Genomic DNA, 8,254 nt, shown 5'->3' with positions numbered 1-8,254 from the left:
GCCGGTTCTGGCTATGAGCCAGGGATGGTGAAGCCGGTGCCTCCTGGCTTGGCTGGATGCCCTACTGCATGTAAGTGACAAACCAATCCTGCCATGCTTGATGACCCCCAGGGGAGTTCACTGACCTTCTCTATAAAAATACCTGTCTTTATGAGAACAAAATGGAAGCCACGGGATTCCAAGTAAATTATTCCTTATCTTCAATCAGGCTAAAATACAGTCAAAATGACTTCAAAGTGCCAAATAACAAGATAAATGTCTAGTATCCAAGTAGGGATGAAAAGAGAGAAATGCTATTCATATGTGCACGAATAACCCCCCGCCCCCGCAGTGGGCTGAGGGTAAAGAACCTAATTAGAAGAAAAGCCGGTTCTGGCTATGAGCCAGGGATGGTGAAGCCGGTGCCTCCTGGCTTGGCTGGATGCCCTACTGCATGTAAGTGACAAACCAATCCTGCCATGCTTGATGACCCCCAGGGGAGTTCACTGACCTTCTCTATAAAAATACCTGTCTTTATGAGAACAAAATGGAAGCCACGGGATTCCAAGTAAATTATTCCTTATCTTCAATCAGGCTAAAATACAGTCAAAATGACTTCAAAGTGCCAAATAACAAGATAAATGTCTAGTATCCAAGTAGGGATGAAAAGAGAGAAATGCTATTCATATGTGCACGAATAACCCCCCGCCCCCGCAGTGGGCTGAGGGTAAAGAACCTAATTAGAAGAAAAAGTTGTTCCAGAGAAGTCTTTATGGATCATCAAAATTACCTTGATCCATGTTACTTCCTTTTAATTTAAAAAACGCATGTGCAGTCCACCAAGTGCAAGAATCCCTTTACTGCTTCTCTAGAGAAGAGGGTGGCACATGTAGCACATTTCCAGTGTATTTACTAGTGTGCCTCTTTCTGGGAACTGTAAGGACAAAGACGGCTCCAATCAGAAAGTCGAAGACAAAGCGGTATGTCAACATTTAACCTACAACATCAAAATATCATACATACCCTTTGCTCAGCACTAATATGCTGGGACTCCATCTTAGGAAATGATTTAAGGGAAGAAAAGTCACATATTCACATACAGAATAAACCCTAGTATTTTTTGTACATAGATAGAAGGATGACTCATCAATGTAATTGTTTGAGAATATCAAATACTCTGAAAGAACCCAAATACTTAATAACTAAAGAGAGGCATAAGTTAGGATATTCCTATTTGATGTATGGATATGGCCTCTGTAATATCAAAGAGAATAAGCCTATTTGTTTGATTTATGTATCGTAATGAAAGGACAGCGTTTTTTATAATTGCGAATATGGTCTTATTTGACTGAGCATGAAGTTTTAGATGAGAAGCATCCCAGTAACAGTGAATAGTAAACACTAGCTATTGTGCTAAAGCACATGATAATTCACACATGATAATTCAAACATAAAGGCACTATTGGGATCTTCATTTTCTCGTTGAAAGAACTGAGGCTTGGAGGTTTGGAGTAACTTGCTCAAGATCACATATTTAGCTGACTGGTAGAACCAAGGTTTGGTTTGGTCTCTGTAGAGCCCAGGGTCTTAACCACAGCATACAGCAAACACATAGAGTGGTATGGGAGGAGGTGGGCATCCTTCTACATGTGAGACCATAAATCACAACTTCCCATTCATTTGTTCATCCCTTCATTCATTCAGCAAACATTTATTGTGAACCTGTTGTGAAATGTCCCACACTGATGGAAGCTTATTCATTACAACTTTTTTTTTGTAAGATTTATTTATTTATTTGAGAGAGAGAGTGCACACCAGCAGAGGGAGGTGCAGAAGGAGAGGGAGAGAGGGAATCTTAAGCAGACTCCTTGTTGAGTGTGGAGAATGGGGGGCTTGATCCCATGACCCTGAGATCATGACCCAAGCCAAAATAAAGAGTCAGATGTTAACTGACTGACCTCCCAGGTGCCCCTCACTGCAACAGTGCAACAGTGTTAAGAAAACAGAACTCTGTGGTCCAGATTTGGAAGACTATTAGACTAAAATACATTTAGATGGCAGTCCTGGAGTACTGCTGGTGGGATTATTTGCTGTTTAAAAAAATGTTTAAATATTTAGTTATAATGTTATTTTCCCCTCTGTATAAGGCCTACAAAGGAGACTAAAAGAAAAATCTTATAAAGCAAGACAGTGAGTCTCTTCCTTAAAGTTTGTTGAAAGCTTTGGACCAATATCCATGTTGGGACAAATAATCTCTAAATCTCCTGGATTTACATATGTTAATAATGAGATTTCTTAAGAATTTAGTTAAGTTTTCGGGGGCGCCTGGGTGGCTCAGTGGGTTAAAACTTCTGCCTTCAGCTAAGGTCATGATCCCAGCGTCCTGGGATCGAGTCCCACATCGGGCTCGCTGCTTAGCAGAGAGCCTGCTTCTCTGTCTCTCTCTGCCTGCCTCTCTGCCTACTTGTGATCTCTGTCTGTCAAATAAATAAATAAAATCTTAAAAAAAAGAAGAATTTAGTTAAGTTTTCACTGATTTTCACGTAATTATCTTGTTAACAAAAGTCAGAATATATTTTCGCAGTTATACTAAAATATTTTGAAAGATAATTATCGCTAATCAATGTCCAACTTTGAGTTAGTTTTCATGTTTAATTACAGTGAATATTTATCTCTTCAGCAGTGACTCTTCAAAACATTTTGTTTGAGAGAGTAGTTTGGTAGTAATATCACATTAATGTTATAAAAAAAGGAGAAATCATAGTTTAAAAACATTCGTTTAGAAACTTGAGAGGACTAGCTTCAGTGTGTATCATAGATATTAAATCTTTAATAAGTATCTTATTAAATAAAGCTTATAATGAAAGTATAGTTTAATTTAATTGATCTTAAAATGTATTGATATTGTGTCACTATTATAAAATTTATTCACATATGTTCTCTAATTTAGTTTAATTATAAAGAAAGCATATTAAAATTATTAACTTTGGTAAGTCCTTCAGGTATGTGAATTAGAAATTTCTGGGGTTGCCTGGGTGTCTGTCAGTTGAGTGTCTGCCTCTTGGTTTCAGTTCAGGTCATGCTCTCAGGGTCCTGAGATCAAGCCCCACATCGGGCTCCGTGCTCAGTGGGGAGACTGTTTGAGATTCTCTCTCTCCCTCTTCCTCTGTCCCTCCTTCCATTTGCACTCTCTCTCTCTAAAATAAATAAATAAAAAACAAACAAACAAAAAAACTTCTGGGATGTTTTTCCAGCAATAAAATGAGTTTCAGTCAAGAAGCTCTCAGAATTTGTGTTCTTCAATGCTAGGTCAATGTGTTCATCAAGTCTTACAACTTACTGCTTTGTCTTTAAAATCAGAAAAGGCAGTTCCTGTTATTTGTAGATAAAACAAGAAGAATTTATTTAGGTCCAAGTTCAATATCTGTGCTCTAATCTCATCTTACCAGGACATCTTGCCCATAAGAAAATTTCTCCATAGGAGCTGATAATACACAGATCCCACAGAACTCAGGAAAAAGCACAATGTGTACTTGGGTACTGTGATCAAAGACAATGCTGATGCAGAAATATTTCCAAGCCTGCTCTAAGGAACATTCAGAAGGGTGCAGCGGACAGAAGCTTCTAGACTCTTCTTCCCGTCAACACAGTAGTCTCCCCTTACCCTGCAGGTTCAGCAACTCACAGTCACCTGGAGTCTGGAATATCATTCATCTGACATATCATCAGAGGGTCAGTAAGTGGCCTAACACCAAGTCCCAATGGCCACATCATCCCTTCACTTCATCACATGGGCATTTTATCAAATCTCACACCATCACAAGAAGAAAGGTGAGTACAGTACAATAGCAGAGTTTGGTAGACAGTATTCACATAACTTTTCTTGTGATAGATTGTTATAACTGTTCTATTTTATTATCAGTTATTGTTCTTCATCTCTTCCTGTGCCCAATCTATGAACTCAACTTCCTCATCGGTATGTATGTATAGGTCAAAACACAGTCTAAATAGGGTTTGGCACTATCTGAGGTTTTAGGCATCCACTGGGGGTCTTGGAATGTATCCTCTGCAGATAAGGGGGAGGATATGTATTTATTGCTTCTCTTTTCCCTGCAAGAAGCACACATACCCACCACAGCTCCCATCTACCAGGCAAACCTTCATGATTTACGTGCCATCCAGGAGACGCCTGGCTGAGGGTTAAGGGTTCCTAAGGAAGGTCCAAAAATGATTTCATGCTTCTAGAATGGGAGATGTTGGCTGAACCATCTGCTTGAATGTTACTGGGGACGGTTTCCTGCAATCAGTGAGAGTTGGGACCTTGCTTATTGGTGCCAAAACTTATACCCAAACAATCAGTATATCTAAAGAATCTGGGTCCCAAGATGATAGAATCAACCAATCAACCAAACAAAAATCCACTTTTAAGAAGACATTTACAGCCAGCTATTATATATGACATTTTTGCGAGTTTTCAAGACACGAAAGACGTCCATCAGTAAAGATAAGAGTAAATTTTTTAGCTATGTCCTCAAAGAAATAAAAAGAATAACGAGTTGGTCACATCCTCTGTTCTCCTACTGAGCCAAATGCTTATCACCTTGATGGCACATCTATCCATACAGGATCTGCGGACTAGAATCTTGAAGTTCCTTCTAACTTCAAGATTCAAAAACACTAGAGTGGTTCTCAAAGCACAGAACGAGGACCAGAAGCATTAGCATCACTTGCAAACCCATTAGAGATGCAAAATCTTGCCACTTCCTTCTCCTTAGAAACTCTAGGGTGGGCCCAGGTGTCTGTGTTTTAGAAAGGTGTGGTAGTGAGCCTTCAGTACGGCACCCTACCTGGTGTTCACAACTTTGGGTAGTTCGATCCCACAACAATGGGACTGACTGATGGAACAAACAGAATGTAGCACAGTGATAGTGTATGACACCATAAAAAGTACTGTGGCCTCGTGTTTGCCCTCTCTCGGATCGCTTCCTGTAGGGAAGCTGGCTGCCATGTTGTGAGGACTTCCAAGTACACCTATAGAGGTCCCTGTGGTGAGGAATTGAGATGCCCCGTCATCACTCACTTGTGAGTGAGCCATCTAGAAAACAGATAAGCCAGACTATGTCCAGACACTGGAATGCAACCTCATGAATGACAGCACGGTGAGCCATTCAGCCAATGTGCTCCCGCAATACTGACTACAGAAACTGTACAGAGTAATAAAAGCCGATTCCTTCCAAGAGGTGAGTTTTGGGGTAATTTGCTTCATTGTCTTAGGTAACTAATATACAAACCCTCCAGTGCTTCTGACACATGCTGAACTTGAGAACCACTAAGCTAAAACATCCATTCATTCTCCAAGTAATTATTTCTCATATTTCCTATGTGCTAGGCTAGAGCAAGAACATGATGGACAAAACAGACACTTTCCAGCCCTCGATGCACCCTGTTCTTTTCCTTTATTGCATAGTTTGTGATTTTATTTTATTTAGGGAACACACACTTATGTGGGTCACCCACTGCACCCTGAGTTTTTGGCGATTGGACCTTTGCCTGGTTTCCTTCCCACTACCCCTGCCTGTGCCTAGCCCTGTGCCTGCTACATGGGAGGAGGTGCCTAATTAATATCCACTTAGCAGATGGCCTTTTCCCTTCCATCTTCCCCATCTTCCTCCAATACGATGAACTGAGGCCCCAGGAACAGCAACCAATAACAAGACATTTAAGGCATTCAAGGTGTGATCCTCTGGGAAGCATGTGGCCATTGGCTATAAATTTCCATGGAAAGAAATGTCTTGTATGTTCAAAACAGTCAACTTTTAGAGTCCGTCTATATTATACAAGCAGATTCATAAACACATACAAAGGAAATACATGCAGTGGGTTTAGAAATATAAGTAATTAAATGTGAGACTATTTTCCTTTACAGATGATCACATCAATAAAGTACAGGGACTCATCTTGCTTTACCTCCAGGTGGAGCCCTGTGTTAATGAGGAAAGCAGAATATCAGGAAAGTGCTCTTCTCTGAGAGAGGATGTCCTACTGACCCCCAAACTTGCGTAGAACCCTCCACTGTGCACCCAGAAATGTCCTGATCTCACTGACCAGCTCAATGATGGTTTCTTCTGTTCAGCAAGGGACAGGAGAGGTGAGTGTCTGGAAATGCTAAGTTGGTGAGATAAGAAGTCAATAGTTTTTTTCAATGTCACTTTAGAACATGAAGGAGTATTTGGAGAACAGGTTTGTTGTTGTTGTTGTTGTTGTTGTTGTTGTTGTTGTTTTTAAATGTAGGCTCCACACCTTGTGTGGACCCCAGGGCAGGGTTTGAACTCATGACCCTAATAAGATGGTGACCTGAGCTGAGATCAAGAATCAAATGCTTAACTGACTGAGCCACTCGGTTGTCTGTGGAGAATACTTTATATAACAGAAGACAACTCATGGATTTTTCAAAATTCTTGTGGCAGAAAGTTGGAGATGTGAGTGACACCATTTTACCAATACTTAGGAAGATCAGAGAATTTATCAAACAGACTCTGGCTCTCAGCGTATTTCTGAGCAAGATCAAAGAGGAGGCAGGCCAATGGCAACATCCGTAGAGTCTTCAGAGGGTGAACAGTGCCCTGCTGGGCACAGCTCACCTGGGCTGCCTCTCCTGCCCATCCTTCGTGAGTGCTCACACTGAAATCTAGCTGGGGACTAGAGCAGCAAACGAATGTGATGATGGCAGGCCAGGTCTCCTATGACATTGGTATCCCCAGTCATCAAGCACAGCTCTCCCACTGGAAATTTAAGACTTCCGTAATTACCACCTTGCTCTTTCTCATTTTTCCGGGATTAGCAGAACTCGCAGTGCTGTCCTGTACAACTCTGTGTGATGATGGAGATGTTCTCCCTCTGCACTGCCTACCAAGGCCAGCAGTTGCGAGAACACATGGCTGTTAAGAACTTAAAAGGAGGGTGCCTGGGTGGCTCAGTTGGTTAAGCAACTGTCTTCAGCTCACGTCAGGATCCTGGAGTCCCAGGATCAAGTCCCACATCGGGCTCCCAGCTCCATGGGGAGTCTGCTTCTCCCTCTGACCTTCTCACCTCCCATGCTCTCTCTCACTGTCTGTCTCTCAAATAAATAAATAAATAAAATCTTTAAAAAAAATAAAAAATAAAAAAAAGAACTTGAAAGGAAGTTGGGGCTTGAGGAAACAAATCTTCCCTCTTATTTAATCCTAATTAATTTACACATAAATAGCCACATGTGGTGGTTGGCTGCCACTCGGGACAGGACAGTGGTAGAAAACAGGAATCATTGTAAATCCGTAAATCCGTGCACCAGCTCACCTTGAGGAAGATTTTTATCATTCTCATTTCCTCTAAGAGCACAGGGAGGCTTGCAGGAGGAAGAGACCTGCCCATGATCAAAAAAGTACTAAATGGCAGAGAACAATTCACACTTCACCTCTCCAGACCCAGTCAGCACTCCTGCAATGCCATCGAAGTGCGTTTCCCCTTCTTCAAGTCAAAGAAGTCTCAAAGGCAAGCGTCAGCCTCTGAAAACTCCAAATTCTCAGTAAGGAGCTATGAAAGGAAGCTAGCCATATGTGGCAGGATTCCTTCCAACAAAAACACATGGGAAAAGGTTTCTCTACAACTATGAGGCTCTAACTTGAATCTTTCGAACTACACATCACGGTAAGCGTATTTGACAGCCCTCACTGTGCTTGAAAACTTTTGCTCCAAGCAAGAGATAGCCCCATGAATTCATGAGAAGGCAACAATATGAAAAAGATTTTATTAAACTTCTGCCACATCCTATTATGCTGTCTAAGCTTGATTCTATCCGACTTAACCTTTGCTGACAAATGAGATTATACTTTCTTTCCTAAATCAACAGGATCCCATGAAATTGCACAAAAGATAAAGTATTTAGCATTTCAGGACTGATTTGGAAATAGAGTGTCAAAGCCATGACGTTAGAAGGGGGGTTAGCTATCCCTAAGGAAAATAATCTGCAGAGTCATATCGTAAATTCTGCCTTGAATTCTATGTAAAATATTTCACATTATTGTAATATCAGAAACTCACTCCAAAATCCACCTGAAATTCTTGTATCCAAACTAAACCATTGCCATCTCCATAAATCTCTCCTTTATTCACAGGGACCCACTGTGTGGCCCAAGTTAAGATACAGGGTTGGAAATTCGTTGAAATTAGGGTAGAGAACATCACAGTTTTTTGTGGACAAAACTAATATCTTTTGGTTCTGTTGCAGCTATCATAT

At 41.0% G+C, this 8,254-nt stretch overlaps 1 protein-coding gene across 1 annotated transcript in view; it reads right to left on the bottom strand.

Annotated features, from left to right (window-relative positions):
• Positions 1–8,254, bottom strand: part of LOC111155957 (ST6 beta-galactoside alpha-2,6-sialyltransferase 2) — a 35,867-nt gene that overhangs the window by 10,964 nt on the left and 16,649 nt on the right. The window lies entirely within an intron of this gene.

The sequence above is a fragment of the Enhydra lutris genome, unplaced genomic scaffold (genome assembly GCF_002288905.1).
Source record: "Enhydra lutris kenyoni isolate GAN:26980312 unplaced genomic scaffold, ASM228890v2 scaffoldscaffold44, whole genome shotgun sequence".
NCBI lineage: Eukaryota > Metazoa > Chordata > Mammalia > Carnivora > Mustelidae > Enhydra > Enhydra lutris.
Note: the sequence above shows the minus strand (reverse complement) of the source record. Positions and strands in the feature narration are given on the sequence as shown.